We start from the raw sequence: 24,246 nt of genomic DNA, 5'->3' as shown, positions 1-24,246 counted from the left end.
CCATTCTTAATAACCTATTTGCTCACTTCTGAAATAAAAATATTTTTCAATTGGAATGATTTAAATCGCATAACCTCAAAATGCTGATATCATTTTTTGAAAAGATGAAATGACAGAAAAGATAGTAAAAAGTATGAAAGTGAAGTGAAAGCGTTAGTCGCTCAGCTGTGTCCTACTTTTCACGACCCCATGGACTGCAGCCCACCAGACTCCTCTGTCCGTGGAATTCTCCAGGCAACAATACCACAAAGGGTAGCCATTCCCTTCTCTAGGGGATCTTTCCAAGCCAGGGATGGAACCAGGATCTCCTGCATTGCAGGTAGATTCTTTACCATCTGAGCCACCAGGGAAGCCCAGTAAATAGTATAGCAAACTATGAAATAGTAAAACAATTTTAAGTAACTGTTGGTATTCATTACAATAAATCTAAGCTTTTAGGATTCTATATTGATTTTAAGTTGCCATCTCAATGTTTCTTCTATATATAAGAGTCAAATGAAAGAAGTTATAGATCAATTAGTAAAAATCAAGCAAAATAAATTCTTCTTTCCTACTTAGGGCTTTCACTTCTGTGAAAAGTGTCTGAAGGCTCAGACAGTGAAGAATCTGCCTGCAGGAGACTTGGGTTCGATCCCTGGGTGGGAAAGATTCCTTGGAAAAAGGAATGGCTACACACTCTAGTATTCTTGCTTGGAAAAATTCCATGGGCTGAGGAGCCTGGTGGGCTACAGTCCCTGGGGTTGCAAAGAGTCAGACACAACTGAGCAACTTTAACTTCACTTCTGTAACTTTCAAGTTATCAGCTTCTCTGTCACCATTCTCTGGAGAAGAAAATGGCAGCCCACTCCAGCATTCCTGCCTGGAGAATCCCATGGACAGGCCATGGGGTCACAAAGAGTTGAACTCGACTGAGCGACTAACACACACACACATCCTCATTCTCATCAAAATCAATTCACTCACATCTTCAACACAGTGTATAATGGCTTCCATTTCAATAATAAGTCTTCTTAAACATTTACTAAGAATGATCCAGGATATCACTGAGTATTCTATATATTATATTATAGATATTAGAGCAGGTGTATAAAATCAGTTAAGTATCTTTTGATGGTTCTTCATAAATATTTCAACTGAATATTAAAACTGTGCTAGCTCATTGCTTATCTGACAGAAACAAAATAAATCCCCAAATCCAAACACTGTGTTTTCCTAAGCTAATATTTTATACATCAACATTTGCTGGGTATCAACTATTTTTTCTCTTTTACTTTTTGAGAAATATAAGCTGTTTTTCCTTTTTAATAGATTCTGGGGGTTCTTATACTATTAAAGTTTACAATAAAATAAGGACCATAAATCTTTCAAAATAAATGCACTAATTAACTGATAAACATACAGATTCCTGCTGTTGAACTCAAGTTCCTTCTAGAGTTTTTTATTGATTCTCTAATCTAGAAAAAATTGTGGTGATTCATTGTTTCATTTTCTTTGTTTTTCTGATAAATTATTTTCATTTGCTCTAGCTGAACCCTACAACAGCATCTAATTCATCAGCTCTGCTAGACCACAAAACATCACTAGTTGGCAGTCAGAAGAAGTGCTATTTTGACTCTGGTAACAATTGCTATCACTTATTTGTGTTTAAAATTTGTCAAACATGACAGAAAACAAAATAAGAATGCAAAGAGATGTCTAAAGGAAAAAAGGTTCAAATATTTTTCTACACGTGATGTTTTTTAGAGTTGATGTTAAAAACTATTTTAAAATAAAATGTTTACCAGCCCAAAAAGCTTTTTTTCCCAGAAAAATAACATATGAGCACTGCTTTTCATAATAACACAATTATAATATAATCTTTAATGAATAAATAGTAATGAAAATGGAGTTCAAATGCATAATAAAAATATTGTATAACGAGGATGGGGTTATAACTTGTAACAACGGATCATCTTTTGTTTTTATAAAATCTAACACATTTATCTTTTTACAAAGTACAGATGATACAATATCTTTTCATTACTCATGTGTTAAACCAATTAAAAATACTTTTCTCAATGATAGTCCTTTAAAATGGTGTCAAAGGGAAAGAAATTTCCCATGAAAAGCACATCACTTCTTCCATGTGCCAACCGTACTGCACAGCTCCCACCATGTCCCTGGCACGCTCCGGGGCAGCGGCAACGCTGTGGGGCCGGCAGGAGGCGCCGCCACTGCTCTCCATCGGCGCTCACTAAAAACAACAGAGACACCTCGGGAACGCCTAGGCTTCTCCTTAGCAGCTGTGTCTTTATTGCAGCATACTAAATCTTACAATTTTATTTTTCCTTTCTTTTCGATGTTGTAAAGCACACAGAAGAATTTCTAATCTAACAACATCTTCACAGAACCTGAGAGCATGAGTTGTTGTTTGTCTTCTTTTGGCATAAATTGTTTCCCTAGTTTTCATTTCCTAATTTTCTCTTTGATTTCCTCAACTATTGATTTTACACAAATAGATTATTTTTATTTCTGTAAGTCACTTCCAGTAAAGTCCTTCTTGGAATGAGAAAGAATATAGACTTTACAAATGAATGCTCATTCTCAAATTACAGGTGAGAAAATGGATTTGTCAAACAAATTAAGCAAATTACATGTTTGTCTCGGGGTATATGCAGCAGATTAAATACCTGCAGAAAATTTTATAACAGTGCGATTTAAAATTATGCATAAATAAAAATATTAGTAACAAAAAAACGTTTAAAATTTATCACTGAAATGCGAGGGAAATCGAGTTTGGAAAGCGTTAAATGGTAGAGCCAAAGAGGCAGAGCGGACCTAGAGACCGGGTGGGCTCTTAAGCCAGCATTTACCCTGGGGTATCAGCCTAAGGGGCCTACAGCTTGATTGGTTTGTCTGTTTACTTTTTACTGTGAACTATTTTTAGATTTATATAAAAGTGGCAAAAATAGTACAGAAAATTCCAATTGTACACTGTTAACCCCTAACGATAGTAACATCTTACATAATCACAGTATAATGAACAAAACCAGGAAATTAACACTGTATAATACTATTAACTAACCTACTACAAACCATGTTCAAATTTTACCAGTTTTCCCACAGATTTCCTATTATTCTCTCAGGAAAATAACACATTGCATTTAGCTGTTATTTATCACAGTCTCACCCAAAACTGTGACAATCATTCTTTTTCCTTCTGACCTTGACACTTTTGAAAAACATTGGTCAATTACTTTGTAAAATGTCCCTCATTGAGTTCATAAGGTTCAAATTTTCAAACAGAGAAAACAGAACTCCAGAACTTTCAATAAAAGTACTCAATAGGCTAGTTAGAAAACAAACTGCCTTACAGAGGGAAAGAGCAGGGACACTTGCTGTTTGTTATCTTGGCTTTTGGGTGATAATGTGATCTGTCTAAATACAGTGATCAAAACTCAAACTACACTCCACACACTGCATCATGAAAATTCTACAAATCAAAACTGATAGAACTACAGTGAATGAGATTCATAGAGGAAAATTAAAGCAGAAACCACTTATGTTCAAACAGAAGCATTGCTGAAAACCAAGCCAAATATAACAACTTATAAAGTTGAGAATGTAGATGGAAGAAAAGAGTAAGACCAAAATTAATAACATAGAAAACAGATATAAAAGAGATCAGATTTTTTAAAATAACTAAAGATAATAAAATTATGAGACTTCTAACTAGATTGAATGATATATAGCTACATGATAAAATAAGAGAAGGCAAAAATGTATTTAAAATTCGAATTTTATAAGGAATATAATTAGACATGCTGTGTAGGGCAATCCAAGATGGGACAGCTCATGGTAGAGAGTTCTGACAAAAGCTGGTCCACTGGAGAAGGGAATGGTAAACCACTTCAGTATTCTTGCCTTGAGAACCCCATGAACTGCATGAAAAGGAAAAAAGATATGATACAAACATGAAGTCCCCAGGTGGGTAGGTACCCAATACGCTACTGGGGAATACTGGAGAAGTAACTACAAAAAGAATGAAGAGACAGAGCCAAAGTGATAACAATGCCCAGTTGTTGATGTGACTGGTGTGGAAATAAAGTCTGATGCTATAAAGAGCAATACTGCATAAGAACCTGGAATGTTAGATCCATGAATCAAGGTAAATTGGAAGTGGTCAAACAGGAGATGGCAAGAGTGAACGTCAAAATTTTAGGAATCAGTGAACTAAAATGGACTGGAATGGTTGAATTAAATTCAGATGACCATTATATCTACTACTGTGGGCAAAAATCCCTTAGAAGTAATGGAGCAGCCCTCATAGTCAACAAAAGAGTTCAAAACAGTACCTGGGTGCAATGTCAAAAATGACAGAATGATCTCTGTTCGTTTCCAAGGCAAACCATTTAAAATCACAGTAATCCAAGTCTATGCCCCAACCACTAATGAAGCTGAATGATTCTATGAAGACCTACAAGACCTTCTAGAACTAACACCAAAAAAAGATGTCCTTTCATTATAGGGGACTGCAATGCAAAAGAAGGAAGTCAAGAGATATCTGAAGTAACAAACAAGTTTGGCCTTGGAGTACAGAATGCAGCAGGGCAAAGAGTAACAGAGTTTTCCAAGAGAACGCACTGGTCACAGCAAACACCCTCTTCCAACAACACAAGAGAAGACTCTACACATGGATATCACCAGAAAGTCAATACCGAAATAAGACTGATTATATTCTTTGCAGCCAAAGATGGAGAAGCTCTATACAGTTAGCAAAAACAAGACAGAAAGCTGACTGTGGCTCAGATCATGAACTCTTTATTGCCAAATTCAGACGTAAATTGAAGAAAGTAGGGAAAATCATTAGACCATTCAGGTTGACCAAAATCAAATCCTTTATGATTATACAGTGGAAGTGACAAACCGATTCAAGATATGAGATCTGCTAGGAGTGCCTGAAGAACTATGGACTGAGAGGTTCATGACATTGTACAGGAGACAGTGATCAAGACCATCCCCAAGAAAAAGAAATGCAAAAAGGCAGGCAAAATGGTTGTCTGAGGAGGCCTTACAAATAGCTGAGAAAAGTAGAGAAGCAAAAGGCAAAGGAGAAAAGGAAAGATATACCCAGTTGAATGCAGAGTTCCAAAGAATAGCAGGGAGAGATAAGAAAGCCTTCCTCAGTGATCAATGCAAGGAAATAGAGGAAAACAATAGAATGGGAAAGACTATAGAGATCTCTTCAAGATAATTAGAGATACCAAAGGAACATTTCATGCAAGGATGGGCACAATAAAGGACAGAAATGGTATAGATCTAGCAGAAGCAGAAGATACTTAAGAAAAGGTGGCAGGAATACACAGAAGAACTATACAAAAAAGATCTTTACGACAACAATGCTGTGATCACTTACGCAGAGCCAGACATCCTGGAATGTGAAGTCAAGTGGCCTTAGGAAGCATCATTACAAAGCTAGTGGAGGTGACTAAATTCCAGTTGAGCTATTTCAAATCCTAAAAGATGATGCTGTGAAAGTGCTGCATTCAATATGCCAGCAAATTTGGAAACCTCAGCAGTGGCCACAGGACTGAAAAAGGTCGGTTTTCATTCCAATGCCAAAGAAAAGCAATGCCAAAGAATGCTCAAATACTGCCCAATTGCACTCATCTTACACGCTAAGCAAGTAATGCTGAAAATTCTCCAAGCCAGGTTTCAACAGTACGTGAACAGTGGACTTCCATATGTTCAAGCCGGATTTCATAAAGGCAGAGGAACCAGAGATCAAATTGCCAACATCCATTGGATCACAGAAAATGAAAGAGAGTTCCAGAAAAATATCTACTTCTGCTTTATTGACTTAGGCAAAGCCTTTGACTGTGTGGATCACAGCAAACTGTGGAAATTCATAATGAGATGGGATACCAGATCACCTTACCTGCCTCCTGAGAAATCAGTATGCAGGTCAAGAAGCAACAGTTAGAATTGGACATGGAACAACAGACTGGTTTCAAATTGGGAAAGGAGAACATCAAGGTTGTATATTATCACCCAGCTTATTTAACTTATATGCAGAGTACATCATGCGAAATGCTGGGCTGGATGAAACATAAGCTAGGATCAAGATTGCCAGGAGAAATATCAATAACCTCAGAAACTCAGATGACATCACCCTTATGGCAGAAAGCAAAGAATAATTAAGAGTCTCTTGATGAAAGTGAAAGAGGAGAATGAAAGAGTTGGCTTAAAACTCAACATTCAAAAAACTAAGATCATGGCATTCAGTCCCATTACTTCATGGCAAATAGATAGGGAAACAATGGAAACAGTGACAGACTTTATTTTGGGGGGCTCAAAATCACTGCAGATGATGAAATTAAAAGATGCTTGCTCCTTGGAAGAAAAGCTGACCAACCTAGACAGCGTATTAAAAAGTAGAGACGTTACTTTGCCAACAAAGGTCCATCTAGTCAAGGTTACGGTTTTTCCAGTAGTCATGTATGGATGTGAGAACTGGACTATAAAGAAAGCTGAGCACCGAAGAATTGATGCTTTTGAACTGTGTTGTTGGAGAAGATTCTTGAGAGTCCCTTGGACAGCAAGGAGATACAACCAGTCCATCCTAAAGGAGATCAGTCCTGAATATTCACTGGAAGGACTGATGATGAAGCTAACTCCAATACTTTGGTCACCTGATGGGAAGATGGGAGTCACTCAAAAAGATCCTGATGCTGGGAAAGATTGAAGTCGGGAAGAGAAGGGGATGACAGAGGATGAGATGGTTGGATGGCATCACTGACTCGATGGATATGAGTCTGAGCAAGCTCTGGGATTTGGTGATGAACAGGGAAGCCTGGCATACTGCAGTCCATAGGGTGGCAAAGTGTCGAACATGAATGAGTGACTGAACGGAACTAATCTACACAAAAATATCTAGTAATCCCCAAACACGCTAAAAGCCATTAAACGTATACATATTGGAAAGAAAAATAGCTAAATCATCTTTTCTTCCAACAACAATTTACAGAAAAAGAATTTATCATACATTTCATATAATGTGTAACATTTTACATGCATACGTTATATTTTTCCATTTGTATTTGAAATAAATATGAATTCATTAGATAATATTATTTTTTTAATTTCAGCTCAAGTATTATTAATATTTCCTTTTTCAATAGCTATTTGGGTGCCTGTAAAAGTTTACTTAGCCCATATTCTCTCTTTCACTCACTCCCAGACATTGTCATCTTCCCTCTGGGTGCCTGGCTAGGTACAATATGTTTCACTGTGTTACCAAAAATATCAGGATGTAACAAATTATATTAAATCTTGCTGCTGCTGCTGCTGCTAAGTCGCTTCAGTCTTGTCTGACTCTGTGAGACCCCATAGATGGAAGCCTGCCAGGCTCCCCTGTCCCTGGGATTCTCCAAGCAAGAACACTGGAGTGGGTTGCCATCTCCTTCTCCAATGCATGAAAGTGAAAAGTGAAAGGGAAGTCGCTCAGTCGTGTCGGACTCTTAGCGACCCCATGGACTGCAGCCCACCAGGCTCCTCCATCCATGGGATTTTCCAGGCAAGAGTACTGAGGTGGGGTGCCATTGCCTTCTCCGTAAATCTTGCTACATACTGTAAAAGGAAAACAGTAGACTAACCTGTTAAAGTGAGATAAAGGAGAAAATCCAGAGGTTTATCTTTCTAATGTTAAAATATGCAAGATAAAGGGTGGAGAATCCTTTCTCTATGCCCCTCTTGTGCTCAATAATAATATTTATGCAGGTCACATTCAAGACCAAACTGTAATTTATGTTGGTGATTTGACAGATAAGATTGCACTCAAGATCCAAAGTGAAATGTGAAGGCAATCTAACATGTCAAGTACTCACATCACCATTTTTCTCTCATATTTCTAAGCAATATATTTAAAGCCTGAAAATAAATATAAGGAGATCTCCTAGCTTTTTCAATTTTAACAAGCAAATTAAGAATGAATTTCTCATCAAAAGACATTTAAGTTTTACTAAAATTAGTTATATCAGTTTTCAAATACTGGGGTATAAATTATTTGGAGTGATGGCCTGAACACTTTGGTATAAATCATATATATCGATGTTTTATGTATAACTCTGGTTAATATTAAATAACTCAAATCTGGAATTAATCATTAGACTATATGAAATGTTTGGAACCATCTCTGCCTTGTAGAGATATAATCATGATGTTTTGTAGAGTGATAATTTTTTGTATAATCATAAATTTTCATATAATTAGTGGTTCTAACAATCCAGCTTGCTGGGGGTAAAACTGTACTTTGTTATTTTTTAGACAGACACAGAATATATGAATGCTTTACATCACATATACATACCTAAACATACAGATATAAAAGACTTCATGTTTCCTAATACTTTCATATATTTATTATGAAAAATGTATTAACTGACACTTAAACACAGTTTGGAAGTTTATTAAAAAGTAAACATGTACCTATCATATGATCCAGCCATTCACTCCTAAGTATTTGTCCAAGAAAAATAAAAGCATGTGCTCATAAAAAACAGAAAAGGTTCAAATGTTCACAACTTAACTTAATCTTAGTAGCCTCAAGCTGGAAACAATATAATGTCTTTCAAGAAGTGAATGAATAAGCAAGCTATAGTACATCCATACGATGGTCTACTAATAAGCAATTAAAAAACCCATAGTCCCAGTAAAATCACATAGATGAATCTTATAATAATAATGTTGAATGAGAAAGAAACCAAACCAAAAAGAGTACTTAACTCTCACTCTTATGTAAAACTCTAGAAAATGCAAACCTCACTCAAACTGACAAAATAGAAATCAGAGTTGCCTGGGATAGGGGAGGGAAGAGAAGACGAAGGGACTGTAAAGTGTGAGGGAAAACTTTGGGGGTGATGGAAATGTTTGCTATATTGTGATGCTCTCACAATGCAACATATGCCAAACTTCATCATAAAATCATAAAAACCAAACATGTGCAGTTCATTAAATTAACCACCATGAATTAAACACCCTCTTAAAACAACACAAGAGAAGACTCTACACATGGACATCACCAAATGGTCAACACTGAAATCAGACTGATTATATTCTTTCAGCCAAAGTGGAGAAGCTCTATACAGTCAGCAAAAACAAGACCGGGAGCTGACTGTGGCTCAGATCATGAACTCCTTATTGACAAATTCGGACTTAAATTGAAGAAAGTAGAGAAAACCACTAGACCATTCAGGTATGACATAAATCAAATCCCTTAAGATTATACAATGGAAGTGACAAATAGATTCAAAGGATTAGATTTGCAAGACAGAGTGCCTGAAGAACTATGGACCTAGGTTCGTGGCACTGTACAGAAGGCAGTGATTAAGACCATCCCCAAATAAAAGAAATGCAAAAAGGCAAAATGGTTGTCTGAGGAGGCCTTACAAATGGCTGACAAAGGACAAGACACAAAAGGCAAAGGAGAAAAAGAAAGATATACAGACATGAATGCAGAGTTCCGAGGAATAGCAAGGGGAGATAAGAAAGCCTTCCTCAGTGATCAATGCAAAGAAATAGAGGAAAACAATAGAATGGGAAATACTAGAAATCTCTTAAAGAAAATTAGCGTTATCAAGGGAACATTTCATGCAAAGATGGGCACAATAAAGGACAGAAATGGTATGGACCTAACAGAAGCAGAAGATATTAGAAGGGGTGGCAAGAATATACAGAAGACCATTCCAAAAAAGATCTTCATGACCCAGACAACCACGATGGTGTGATCACTCACCTACAGCCAGACATCCTATAATGCAAGGTCAAGTGAGCCTTAGGAAGCATCACTAAAAACAAAGCTAGTGGAGGTGATGAAATTCCAATGAGCTATTTCAAATCCTAAAAGATGATGCTGTGAAAGTGCTGCACTCAACATGCCAGCAAATTTGGAAACCTCAGCAGTGGCCACAGGTCTGGAAAAAATCAGTTTTCATTCCAATCCCAAAGAAAGGCAGTACCAAAGAATGCTCAAACTACTGCACAGTTGCACTCATCTCACACACTAGCAAAGAAATGCTCAAAATTCTCCAAGCCAGGCTTCAAGAGTATGTCAACTGTGAAATTCCAGATGTTCAGGCTGGATTTAGAAAAGGCAGAGAAACTAGAGATCAAACTGCCAACATCCATTGGATCATCAAAAAAGCAAGACAGTTCCAGAAAAACATCTACTTCTGCTTTATTGACTTCGTCAAAGTCTTTGTGTGAATCACAACAAACTGGAAAATTTTTACAGAGATGGGAATACCAGACCACCTGATCTGCCTCCTGAGAAATCTGTATGCAGGTCAAGAAGCAACAGTTAGAACTGGACACGGAACAACAGACTGGTCACAAACCAGGAAAGGAGTACGTCAAGGCTGTATATTGTCACCCTGATTATTTAACTTATATGCAGAGTACATCATAGGAAATGCTGGGTTGGATGAAGCACAAACTGGAATCAAGATTGCTGGGAGAAATATCAATAAACTCAGATATGCCAATGACACCACCCTTATGGCAGAAAGCGAAGAAGACCTAAAGAGCCTCTTGATGAAAGTGAAAGAGGAGAGTGAAAAAGTTGGCTCAAATCTCAACATTCAGAAAACTAAGATCATGGCATCCGGTCCCATCACTTCATGGCAAGTAGATGGGGAAATAGTGAGAGACTTTATATTTTGGGGCTCAAAATCACTGCAGATGGTGACTGCAGCCATGAAATGAAAAGACACTAGCTTCTTGGAAGAAAAGCTATGACCAACCTAGACAGCATATTAAAAAGCAGAGACATTACTTTGCTAACAAAGGTCCATCTAGTCAAAGCTCTGGTTTGTCCAGTGGTCATGTATGGATGTCAGAGTTGGACTATAAAGAAAGCTGAGTGCCAAAGAATTGATGCTTTTGAACTGTGGTGTTGGAGAAGACTCTTGAGAGTCCCTTGGACTGCAAGGAGATCCAACCAGTCCATCCTAAAGGAGATCAGTCCTGAGTGCTTATTGGAAGGACTGATGCTAAAGCTGAAACTCCAAGACTTTGGCCACCTGATGCAAAGAGCTGACACATTAGAAAAGACTCTGATGCTGGGAGGGATTGGGGGCAGGAGGAGAAGGGGACGACAGAGGATAAGATGGCTGGATGGCATCACCAACTGGATGCACATCAGTTTGGGTGAACTTCAGGAGTTGGTGATGGACAGGGAGGCCTAGTGTGTTGTGATTCATGGGGTCACAAAGAGTCAGACACGACTGAGCGACTGAGCTGAACTGAAGTGAACCTGAACCATGATAATCATTAAAACAATGTTTGGGAGTTCACAGAACAGGAAAGTAGAAAAGTCGACATTTAGGGCCAGTGAAAACATGGGTTATTTCAGTCAGAATAAGTAAGGAAAAGCTGACTCTTCTGGTGCACACAGAGGATGTGAATTTTCTCACTCTCCTCTCTGGCCTTGGCTCAGGAACCAGAGCTTGCCTCAAGTGCCCTTGCCTCCTTGATTCACCAGATCTGTGCTCATAGGCTGCTGCTCGTGCCTGCCATGCCTGTGCTCCAACTGAGAAGTGGGCTCAGAATATTTGCTTTTTCCAACACCTAGCTTGGAGTGACCTGCTGCCTACTATTTTTTGGAGGTAAGTACTGAAAGCTGTCTCCATTTTAACTGGGTGACAAGGTGAAGAAGACCAATAAATATCTATCACATTTATTGAAACTTTGTACAATTAATTTTATTGTGGACATTTTCAAAGATATACAGAAGTTTATTTTACTAAGAATATTTTTAAAGATACCTATCCAGATTCAGCTATGGTCAAGATTTTCCTGAACTTGCTTCTCTAATCTCTAACTTATTTTCTTTTACTTTGGCATTATTCCTTAAGTGTTTTCAAACAAATTCAAGGACTTCCCTGGTGGTCCAGAACCTGCTTGTCAATGCAGGAGACCCATGTTCAGTCCCTGATCCAGGATTCCACCTGCCACAGAGCAACTAAGCCCATGAGGCACAATCACTGAGCACACGCGCCACAACTCCTGACGGCCGCTCACCCCAGAGCTGTGCTCTGCAACAAGAAGCCCACCACTGTGACCACAGAGGGCCCCCAGTCCCACAGCTAGAGGAACACGCCCAGGTGCGGCAACAAAGACCCGGCAGAGCCGCAAAACAAGACCCAGGGCATGTTATTTATTTCTCTTATTTTTAATATGCAGCAAAAAAAAAAAAAAAAAAAGAACATAATCAGAACACTGTTATTTCACCTAAAATGTTAATAAAAAACCATGGGTGTATATCATACACAGCCCATATTTAAATTTCCCTCATTGGTCTCAAAAGTTGTTTAAATTGGATTGTTCAACTCTATCCACAGAAAAGGTATGCAGTTGTTCTGTATTTTGAGTCTCTTTAATGCAGAGGAGTCTCTACCCTTCCTCTTTTGCATGCCCTCAACTGCTGGTAAAACTGAGTTATCCTGCATGATGTCCCACAATCTGGAATGAACGGTGTCATTTATACTGTTCTTTTGCCCTCTGTGCTTTCTGTTAGGTAGAAATTACTTCTAAAGGCTTGATTAAACTCAGGTTCACTTTGCTGAAAGACTATTTGTGGAAAGCGCTCTTCACAGTGCATCACATCAGGAGGCACAGAGAGTCTGAGAACTTCCTCTTGTGATGCAAAGACTGGTCGCTGGGGACACGCGGTGAGAGTTGATCCCTCGTGCACATTTCCCCATCAATTTTCCATCTAATGGTTTCAACCTTTGATAATAATTTTCTGAATCAGTTATTAGGGTTGGTAAAATAGTGACTTTTCAACTTCTTCATTCCTTTTATATTTATTATGTAGAATTATTCAATAAAGAAAAATTTTCTGTTATCAACTTTTCTTTCATTGCCATAAAATATAATTCACAAAGGAAAGAGGAAATAATGCTTAATTCTTTCCCTTTAATTGCCAGTTTTTCAAACTAAGAGACATTTTTGTTTTTTAACTAAATGATCAATTATAGAAGTAAAAACTTAAGTATACAATATTAGTGACCTCATATTTCCTTATAAGCACTCCAAAGTAATAAATACAAAATCATTGTGTATGCTACAAAATTAAGCAGACTGATAAAGTCTCCCAATCCACTTGTTTTTGTCTTGCTGTGGTCATAAAACTCAAAATGTTACAAGTATTCAAACTTAGATTTGCTTACAGTTAGAAGCCAGAAGGTTACATATACACACTGTATAAAAGTACATCTGTATTACTTCTTTTTGCCAGTGGTGCTACTGGAAAAGCTGTAAATCATAAATGCTCCTGAAATGTGAGTTAATATATTCAAATAGAAGGATATCTGCAAGAAAAGATTATCTTAAGCTTCCTGATTTCAAAAAATGAATTTACCAGGAACTTGTGACTTCTCTAATAACTGATGCAAAACCATTTGAGTCAGGATAACTGCAGCTGCTGAGTCTGAGTAACCACAGCTGCTGAGTTCATAAAAGCCATTCAACACAACGTTGCTAAAATTATTACACTAGCAATTAATCCTCCATCTTTGGCAACAGAAAAGCCATCGTTACATTTTAAGAATAAATATAACACATTTTAAGATTTTGCTAGGAAACTACTAGTGAGTCTGTGAAAAAAATAATAAACTTTTAGAACTTCAAAGTATGGTTTTTAGAAAAAAAATAAGTGAATATGTAGCTTTAATAGAAAAATAAAAGTTACTCTTACAGAACTTCTTGTTTACAGAAAAATTAAAGCAAACAAGGAAAATGATTAATAATAACTGCTTCCACAAATTCGCTACCATTTTTGAGCAATACAGCAGCCTACTGCAATTGTTTCTAACTTGCTTCAAGTCTTCAACCCCTTGTCGATTCTCTGTAAGTCACACAGCCCCAGACTGACCTCGTCATTACCGCAGCTCACTCACGAGGCTCGGCGTTATCCAGTGGCCCCTACCCCACTGACTCTACCCACATCATACCCGCATTCTGCGTCTCCCTCACTGTGCTTCAGCCACAGCTCTCACTGTTGTCCCTCCAATTAAAACACCAGGGATGGCCCACAGACGTGTGAAAGGATGTTCAATCTCATTAGTTATCACAGTGCAAATTAATACTACAGTGAAATACCATTTTAACTCAGTAGATTGTTAAATATGAAGACATTTCAAAATACCTAGTACTGGCGTGAATAAAGGATGTAGATATTACCTACTTCTCGTGATAGAGTAAATTAGTACAGTTACTGAAGACAGTTTGACACAATTCTCTTCCTAAGTATTAACATATAACCAAGAGAAACTCTTTCCCAGACGTTCCAGGAGACAAGCACACAAATGTTTACAGCAACAATATCTGTAATAGCCACAACCCCCAAAAGTGTGTTATATTTATACGATGAAATATTAGCTAAACTGACAACATGAACAATCTTAGAAAAATAAAGTGGAATGAAATAAATCCTAGAATACCAAACATAATATACTGTTTTATAAGGTTCAAAAATGAAACAATGAATTTTTAGGCACAAATGTGTCTATGTAAAAACATGCATGGCACACAACGATTAAAAAAGTATAAAGCTGAAAAAAGGTGTAAATAAAAGTCTGCTCCATTAGCAGAAAGGTTGGGGGATAGGATTGAAGAGATTAATTTGATACAAGTTTCTATATCGTTGAGTCATTATTGGCTCAATTTTCATTATATCATCATGCTCTTAATGTTTACATATATTAATATTTAAATTTTAAATCTATCGTCTCTTACATGTATCAAAGATTGCATTTTGAGAGAGAAATATGTAAAAGTCCCATTGGATCATAAATCCTACGGCACATTAAGTCTTAAGAAGAAAAACAGGTTAAGGGAATAAGCAATAAAAACTGTTGAGGCAAGTGGCTGCTTTATGTAAGTGGTCAAGAAAGGCCTGTTTGAAAAGTTAACAGTTAGAGACCTGAAGGGAGTTAAGAGTAAACCAAGCAGATATCTAGGGGATAAATGCCCCAGGCAAAGGAAACAGAAGGCAGAAGCTCAAGACAAGTGAGGTGAGTGTGGCCGTCCTTGAGTGAGCAAGGAACAAAGGATTCAAAGACGAGGCAGAGAGGGAGGAGAAGGCCTGAGCAAGCAGGTGCTGGGAGACCTTTGTAATGAATGTTTTTCTTCTGAGTTAGGTGGGAAGGGATCATAGGAAAATAACCATTGCCATCACCATTCATAAAATAGGAAAATGTCCTTCCTTTTGTTAGAAGACATTATTTTCCAGCTAGAGTTGGACTGGCCTAAAATAAGGAAGTCTTTTTCCAGAAGCCAACCCTTATTTGACCATATCTAAAATCCCCATCCTGGAGGAGAGCATGGCAACCCATTTCAGTATTCCTGCCTGGAGATTCCTCATGGACAGAGGAGCCTGGCGGGCTACCATCCATGGGGTCGCAAAGCGTTGGACCTAACTGAGCAACCTAGCACACACACATAAAATCTCCATAGAAAGATTCAGGAGTTTGTGTAAATGTGAATTCAAATGACTTTTAAAACTTTCTGAATCATGTGGGGTATTGACCAGATGTACAAAAGTGAGAATTATTTGCACCAAACTTTCACATGATTATCTCAGATTGCTCCAGAGATTCACTGATTTCTAAAGAAATTCATGGCGTGGTTTTGCTGAAGACTACTTTAAGAACTGCACTTTACCATTTCCCTGAGTTTATTAATTCTATAAATCACAGCTTAAAATTGTTGAAGAGGAAAGTCTTAAATACCAGATTCAATAAAGAGTTTTTCTATTATAACCATGGAATCGAATCACAAACTCAGGAATACTTTTATTTATCTATTTATTTTTTGGTTTTAAATAGAAGAATGAAATTGGCAATTATCAAACTTAGGAATTCCTATGCTTAGCAACTCATTTCAGAAAAAAAATATTTCTAACGAACTGAATTCTTGAAAACAAAATTTTCCCTTACGGGGGGAATATAATAATATAATATTTTAAGAAACTTAAAATTAGAGTAAAATTATACACTGCTTACCAATGTATAACAATAAGAACTCAGTATCTCTCTAAACAAAGTTTTGAATAGGTTATTTCTAAAGTCTGTTCTACTAGTATAAGGCCTTAGCATCTGTTTTGTTTTTTAAATTCTGAGTTTAGAGTCAGGTAAGAAATGTGACATTGCTTTGACCAGCTTGTAAAAAAGAATATGATGTGCAGGCTTCAAGTCATTTAGGATACCAAAACGACCATACAATGACTTAACAAGTAAGATAACAAATCTGATAAAGGACACCTATGAAAAACTCTCTGCTCACGTCATATCTAATGGTAAGAATGCTTTTCCACTAACATATGGACAAGGCAAAGTCTATTCTGCCTAATCAACATTTACTGGCAACCCCCGTCACATCTGAAAGGCAAAAATAAATAATAAATAAAATACATACAGATTGAAAAGGAAAAGTCAAGCTGTCCTTATTTGTAGAAAAGATAATTGCTTACATATAAAAAGCTAAGCGTTAGTCACTTAGTTGTGTCTCTTTGCAATCCCATGGACTGTAGCCCGCCAGGCTCCTCTGTTCATAGAATTCTCCAGGCAAGAATACTGGAGTGGGTAGTATTTCCTTCTCCAGGGGATCTTCCCAACCCAGGGATCGAACATGGGTCTCCTGCACTGCAGGCAGATTCTTTACCATCTGAGCTACCAGGGATGCGCATTAAAAGCTACAAAAGAGGTTGTTAAAAGGGTGGGATGATTTGGGAGAATGGCATTGAAACATGTATATTATCATATGTGAAATGCATCACCAGTCCAGGTTCAATGCATGATACAGGATGCTCGGGGCTGGTGCAATGGGATGACCCAGAGGGATGGGTTGCGGAGGGAGGTGGGAGGGGGGTTCAGGATTGGGGAACACGTGTACACCCATGGTGGATTCATGTCAATGTATGGCAAAGCCAATACAATATTGTAAAGTAATTAGCCTCCAATTAAAATAAGAAAATTTATATTTTAAAAAAAGTTTGTTAAAATGAGTAATTTAGCTTAGCAAGGTCACAGAATAACAATATCATTTAAAATCACATCAGAAAAGATAGGTAAATTCAAAAAGATCACAGAAATATATTTTAAAAGACCTAAAACTTGAGATCGATGTTTTTCTGGAACTCTCTTGCTTTTTTGATGATCCAGCAGAGGTTGGCAATTTGATTTCTGCTTCCTCTGCCTTTTCTAAAACCAGCTTGAACATCTGGAAGCTCACGGTTCACGTACTGCTTAAGCCTGGCTTGGAGAATTTTGAGCATTACTTTACTAGCGTGTGAGATGAGTGCAACTGTGCAGTAGTTTGAGCATTCTTTGGCATTGCCTTTCTTTGGGATTGGAATGAAAACTGACCTTTTCCAGTCCTGTGGCCACTGCTGAGTTTTCCAAATTTGCTGGCATGTTGAGTGCAACACTTTCACAGCATCATCTTTCAGGATTTGAAATAGCTCAACTGGGATTCCATTACCTCCACTAGCTTTGTTCGTAGTGATGCTTTCTAAGGCCCACTTGACTTCACATTCCAGGATGTCTGGCTCTAGGTCAGTGATCACACCATCGTGATTATCTTGGTTGTGAAGATCTTTTTTGTATAGTTTCTTCCATGTATTCTTGCCACCTCTTCTTAATATCTTCTGATTCTGTTAGGTCCATACCATTTCTGTCCTTTATCGAGCCCATCTTTGCATGAAATGTTCCCTTGGTATCTGTAATCTTCTTGAAGAGATCTCTAGTCTTTCCCATTCTGTTGTTTTCCTCTCTTTGCATTGATCACTGAGGAAGGCTTTCTTATCTCTTCTTATTCTTTGGAACTCTGCATTCAGATGCTTATATCTTTCCTTTTCTCCTTTGCTTTTCAATTCTCTTCTTTTCACAGCTATTTGTAAGGTCTCCCCAGTCAGCCATTTTGCTTTTTTTGCATTTTTACATCTGCTGGATCATTGAAAAAGCAAGAGAGTTCCAGAAAAACATCTATTTCTGCTTTATTGACTATGCCAAAGCCTTTGACTGTGTGGATCACAATAAACTGTGGAAAACTCTGAAAGAAATGGGAATACCAGACCACCTGACCTGCCTCTTGAGAAACCTATATGCAGGTCAGGAAGCACAGTTAGAACTAGACATGGAACAACAGACTGGTTCCAAATAGGAAAAGGAGTACGTCAAGGCTGTATATTGTCACTCTGCTTATTTAACTTCTATGCAGAGTACATCATGAGAAACGCTGGGCTGGAAGAAGCACAAGCTGGAATCAAGACTGCTGGGAGAAATGTCAATAACCTCAGATACGCAGATGACACCACCCTTATGGCAGAAAGTGAAGAGGAACTAAAGAGCCTCTTGATGAAAGAGGAGAGTGAAAAAGTTGACTTAAAGCTCAACATTCAGAAAACGAAGATCATGGCATCCGGTCCCATCACTTCATGGGAAACAGTGGAAACAGTGTCAGATTTTATTTTTGGGGGCTCCAAAATCACTGCAGATGGTGACTGCAGCCATGAAATTAAAAGACATTTACTCCTTGGAAGAAAAATTATAACCAACCTAGATAGCATACTGAAAAGCAGAGACATTACTTTGCCATCAAAGGTTCGTCTAGTCAAGGCTATGGTTTTTCCAGTGGTCATGTATGGATGTGAGAGTTGGACTGTGAAGAAAGCTGAGCACCGAAGAATTGATGCTTTTGAACTGTGGTGTTGGAGAAGACTCTTGAGAGTACCTTGGACTGCAAGGAGATCCAACCAGTCCATTCTAAAGGAGATCAGCCCTGGGTATTCTTTGGAAGGAATGATGCTAAAGCTGAAACTCCAGTACTTTGTCCATCTAATGTGAAGAGTTGACTCATTGGAAAAGACTCTGACACTGGGAGGGAATGGGGGCAGGAGGAGAAGGGGATGACAGAGGATGAGATGGTTGGATGGCATCACCGACTCGACGGACATGAGTCTGAGTGAACTCCAGGAGTTGGTGATGGACAGGGAGGCCTGGCATGCTGCGATTCATGGGGTCACAAACAGTCGGACACGACTGAGGGACTGAACTGAGGGACTGAACTGAACTGAAAACTTGAAAGATCCTCTATGTATAGGTCAGTAAAACTGACACTAATATTTTGATTCTCCTGAATTGATCTCAAGTTTCAATGTAATCCCAATCAAAATTCCAGTAAGTTTTTTTGTGTGGAAACTGACAGCAACTGATTCTAAAATTTCTATGGAAAGTCCAGTATTACCCAAAATAATATTTGAGAAGAAAAAACTTAGAGAATTTTAGATTATCAGATTTAAAGACTCACCGCAAAATTACAATATTAAGAAGTTGTTTTAACATACCAGTAGACATATAGATGGAGAAGGCAATGGCACCCCACTCCAGTACTCTTGCCTGGAAAATCCCATGGACGGAGGAGCCTGGTAGGCTGCAGTCCATGGGGTCGTTCAGAGTCGGACACGACTGAGCGACTTCATTTTCACTTTTCACTTTCCTGCATTGGAGAAGGAAATGGCAACCCACTCCGGTGTTCTTGCCTGGAGAATCCCAGGAATGGGAGAGCCTGGTGGGCTGCCATCTATAGGGTCGCACACAGTCGGACACGACTGAAGCAACTTAGCAGCAGCAGCAGACATATAGATCTACTGAACAGTATAGTACTAAGTTAATTAAATATATGGTCAACTAATTTTCTACAAAGGATCCAAAGTAATTCAATGGGGAAAACAATAAAGAACACTTACAACTCAGTAGTAAGATAACTGATAACTGAATTTTTTTAAAATGTGCAAATGATTTGACCAGACATGCATATTAAGGTTATGCATATTAAAGTTAGCATATTAAAAGTCACTCAATATATTTGTTATGAGAAAAGTATAAATTAAAACAATATTGCAATATCATTTCATATTCACCAGAATGGCTAATACTAAAAGACAGGCAATACTAGTACATTTAGAGATGAACTTTTAATACATCTCAGTAGCAGGATAATTCAGGTAAGCACTAAAATTGTCTATATATAAAATTAAAGCTAATGATCCAAAAAGATTAAAAATATCTTTATCATCCATTAAGTACTAGACAAAAAGTAGACGTTAACAACAACTAGATAAAAATTAGATATTTAAGAAAGGAAACAGGATAACACATTTCACTACAAATTCATGCTATCTATTCTCACTGAACATTATCTGATGCATCACTGATTCTTTCTGAAAAAACCCTGAACACAGACACTTATCTAAACTTTTCCCACTTTCCTAAACTTCTAACCTTACGCTTTAGTGAAAAGATTCAGAAAACCAAGGACATGAGAATCCTCAAATTTCTCCTCTCTGCTTCAAAACACCTCATTTTGTGACCTGTGTTCTTTTTCATCTCATCTTTAAGGAACAATTATCTTTTCTATTTTTACAAGGCTAGCATACCTGCCCAAGTCTCCTTGTTCGCATGTATCAACCCATTTCTTGCACATCCAATCTCCACCTCTACACTGGTTGCTTTAATCTCAGTCATCAAACACGTTTAAGTTGCCCATCACCTTAAAATTTGTCGTAAACCCATAGCTTACTCAAGACACATTCACCACTGATATTAACAAAAGAGTATTGCAGGGATTCAGGACACTACCCCTAAATATGGCACCTTGGCATATCGGGTATTGTAAGTTACAGGCATCTGAGAAAGAGCCGGTACAGGATGGACTTTCTTCTCTTGAACAGTGATAACACCCTCAAGTGAGAGGTATCCTCACTATAATCTGGAGAAAAGGTGCATACTTATCTTTAAAGTCAGAAGGACACAGAGAAATCTTAACAAGCAGGCCATGCTAAATTTCCCCCAGCTTGTAATTCTTAGCTCATACCACTCTGTCCTCTTCACATTTTTCCATGACCTTCCACCCTTCCTCAGACCTGGCCTAAAATCACTCAAGTTTAACAGCTTCTCTGTTTTCTTGTGAAGGTTCCTATGGTATGTAAAACATGAATTTGCAGGCTCTTCTCTTGTTAACTTGTATTTTCTAATAAAGTCACAGCTGAGAATCTAGAAGATTTGGAAAAAAAAATTCGTTTCCTCCCCTATAGTATTATACATACAGTTCATTCTGTACATCACATTATTTGTACTCTGGATAAAAATATTCTGTTCTCAATGGTCATAAAATATGGTAATATCTAACTCTAATCTTCAATTGAGCACTTTTGTTAATTTATCTCCACATTACTTTTTTACAACTTGTTTAAAAAATAGTGGTTACCCTACAGTTTATACTCTACACCTTTAATTAATCAGTGTCAGCCTTCAAATATTATTATACTGCTCCACAGGACTTCCTTGGTAGCTCAGTCAGTAAAGAATCTGCCTACTATGTGGGAGACCTGGGTTCGCTCCCTGGGTTGGGAAGATACCTTGGAGAAGGGAATGGCAACCCATTCCGGTATTCTTGCCTGGGAAATCCAATGGACCGAGGAGCCTGGAGGGCTACAGTCCATGGGATCACAAGGAGTCAGACACAACTGAGCAGCTAACGCACATACTGCCCCACATGTTCTCTAAGGAAGCTAAACTGTATACTCTAAATCCCTTCCTCCTAACTTCTGTGCTTTTGCTGTTGTCTGTTTTAGTTTTACATACACTATAGACCATCAGGAGTTTGAAACTATTAATACTTTCTGTTTTAGGCTGTTAGTTATCTTTCAAAGAAATCAAAACAAAAATTTAGTTTAACTCACTTTATTCCATGTCTAGAGCTCTTCATTCGTTTGTATCGAACCAACATTCTGTCTGCAACCACAGCTCTTATGCCTGAAAAACTTCCTGTAACAATCTTGTAGAGTAAATCTGCTAGCAATAAATTCTGGTTTTATTTAAGAAAAACTTCAACGCTTCAGTTTTGAAAGATATTTTGCTCGGCACTGATCTCAGGGTTGAAAGTTTTTTCATTCAGCACTTTACAGTCACTATTCTACTGTCTTCTGCCTTGAATAGCTTCTGAGAAAAAGGCAGCTCTATCACTTCTCTTTGTTCCTTTATATGTAGCGTGTCTTCTCCCCCTCTCACAGTCTTCAGTATTTTATCCTTTTGTTTTCAACAGTCTAAATATTCTATGCTTAGGTGGGCTTGTTTTTGTTGGTGTTAGTAGGATGGGGATTTATCCAGCAAGGTGCTCTTTGACCTTCATGGATTTGTGGATCCCAACTACATAATTGTTACACTGCTCCATATTATTCCACAATATTGGATGCTTTCTTCCATGGTTTTTTTTTCACTTTTTTCTCCTCTGTTTCAGTCTGGGTAATTTTTATTGATTTACCTTCAGTTTCGGTGATTCTCTCCACGGCTGTTTCAAGTCTATTGATTATCTTGTCAAAGACACCTTACACCTCTGTTAGTGTAGACTGTATTTCTAGCACTTCCATTTTATCAATGTTTATAATTTCTAAATCACAGTTGAAACCATCTGATCTGGCATAGAAATAAGTACAACTAACAGTCTGAGGTAGACACTGTGTCCCTGGGTCTTAGAGACGTGGCCTTCTCAGAGCCCCTTCCCTCGTCCCAGCTGTAGTTCCGCACAGATTCCCGCCCCTTCCCACAGGGGTGGAGGATTTTTTCTGTTTGCCAGAGTATCTCAGAGAGGGTCTGTCTGCGTTGATGATAACCTCCTGGCACTGAAATCACTGCTACTTCTTTCTTGATGGTGGAGAAGGGATGACAGCATTCTTGTTGTCCTGATTTGACTTCAGTCATAGGTGGATATTGTGCCCACAGAGCTCAGGGATGTGGCCCCTCTGAACTATAACTCAGGCATACATTCCCTTCCCTAACAGAGGGGTAGAGAGTTTTCCCTATTCCATTTTCTTAGTTGAGTTTTATTCAGTACTATAAGGTCAAGAGCAGCTTTCATCCTTCTCGTTGTGTTTCTTCGTATCTCCCCACAGATGAAGGCTCCTGCCCCATGAAGTATACAGGGACAGAGTTCCAGGCCTCTCCTCCTTACCAACGGACACTCTTCTCTGCCCTTGGGCCACCCACCGCAAAGGAAGCGTTTTAAGTACTCTCACCATACAGAGGACCATGAGTAGAACTCTGTTATTTGTGGCCTTCATCCTCTACCAGCCTGCCTGTGGCCTTGACCAATTCACTAAGCTTAATTCCTACCAGTCCCTGCTTGCACCTCCTCCAGGTAGACAAACCCTTGTATCTTATAATCACCTGTAGGCACCTGTCTTTCCTTAGATTTCAGTTCATTGTTCTGCAAACTCATCTCTCCAACAGGTTCAAGAAAAGTCATGAACTTGGTTTGGACTCTTTTATTGTAAGCATAGAAATAATGCTCTTTTCATCGCTCTGTCTCTGAGGTTAATCTATTATTGATCCTTCTTTCACTCCACGTATGGCCATAATCAACAACAGATTTTTAATATTCCCATTTATCTAATCCAACGAAAAGGCCGCCTGTTTGGTCTCAGCATCTCAATATTAATCCAGGGAAAAAACAAGTGACTTTGCTGATGCACCTCCACCAAGGATGTAAGAGAACTGTTTTCTGCTCAGTTTTGGTTTGAGGGGAGAAGGGATGTGAAAGAGATGGATGGAAAAATGGCATTGTCATTAACAGTTCTACCAAGCAAAACAATGGGATCGACAATTTCCTGAGTGCTATTTTAAGTGTATCATGTATCTGGACAGACAAAAATCAATATATGTCCCCAGAAGATACCGCCTCACCTTGGTAAACAAGGGCACACACTAATGATAACAATTTAGGGACTTACTGATTAAAGAACATGATTTTAAATATTTATTTGTTTGACTGGGTCAGGTCTTAGTCGTGGCACTGGGATCTTTCACTGTGGCACATGGACTCTCTAGCTGTGGCGCATGGGCTCTGGAGCTGCTGCCCACATGCCCAGCTGCTCCACTGCATGTGGGATCTTTGTTCCCTGACCAGGGGTCAAACCCACATTCCTTTCACTGCAGGGCAGATTCCCAACCAAACGGACTATGAAACAAGTCCCAAGAACATGATTTTAAATGTTAAACTTAATTATGTTTAGCTTTCATTTTCTCATATAAAAAACTTTTGTTTAACAAAACAAGCTGTATCAACTAGAACTTATTTTTAACAATAAAAAAGATAAAATTCAGCCATAAAAAGGACAAAATAATGCCATCTGTAGGAACATGGATGGAC

The 24,246-nt window shown here is 38.2% G+C and overlaps 1 protein-coding gene across 4 annotated transcripts in view; it reads right to left on the bottom strand.

Moving 5' to 3' along the window:
- Positions 1 to 24,246, bottom strand: part of DYNC2H1 (dynein cytoplasmic 2 heavy chain 1) — a 393,951-nt gene that overhangs the window by 111,097 nt on the left and 258,608 nt on the right. The window lies entirely within an intron of this gene.

Source organism: Bos indicus x Bos taurus, chromosome 15, assembly GCF_003369695.1.
Source record: "Bos indicus x Bos taurus breed Angus x Brahman F1 hybrid chromosome 15, Bos_hybrid_MaternalHap_v2.0, whole genome shotgun sequence".
Lineage (NCBI taxonomy): Eukaryota > Metazoa > Chordata > Mammalia > Artiodactyla > Bovidae > Bos > Bos indicus x Bos taurus.
This window is presented reverse-complemented; position numbering and strand designations above follow the sequence as displayed.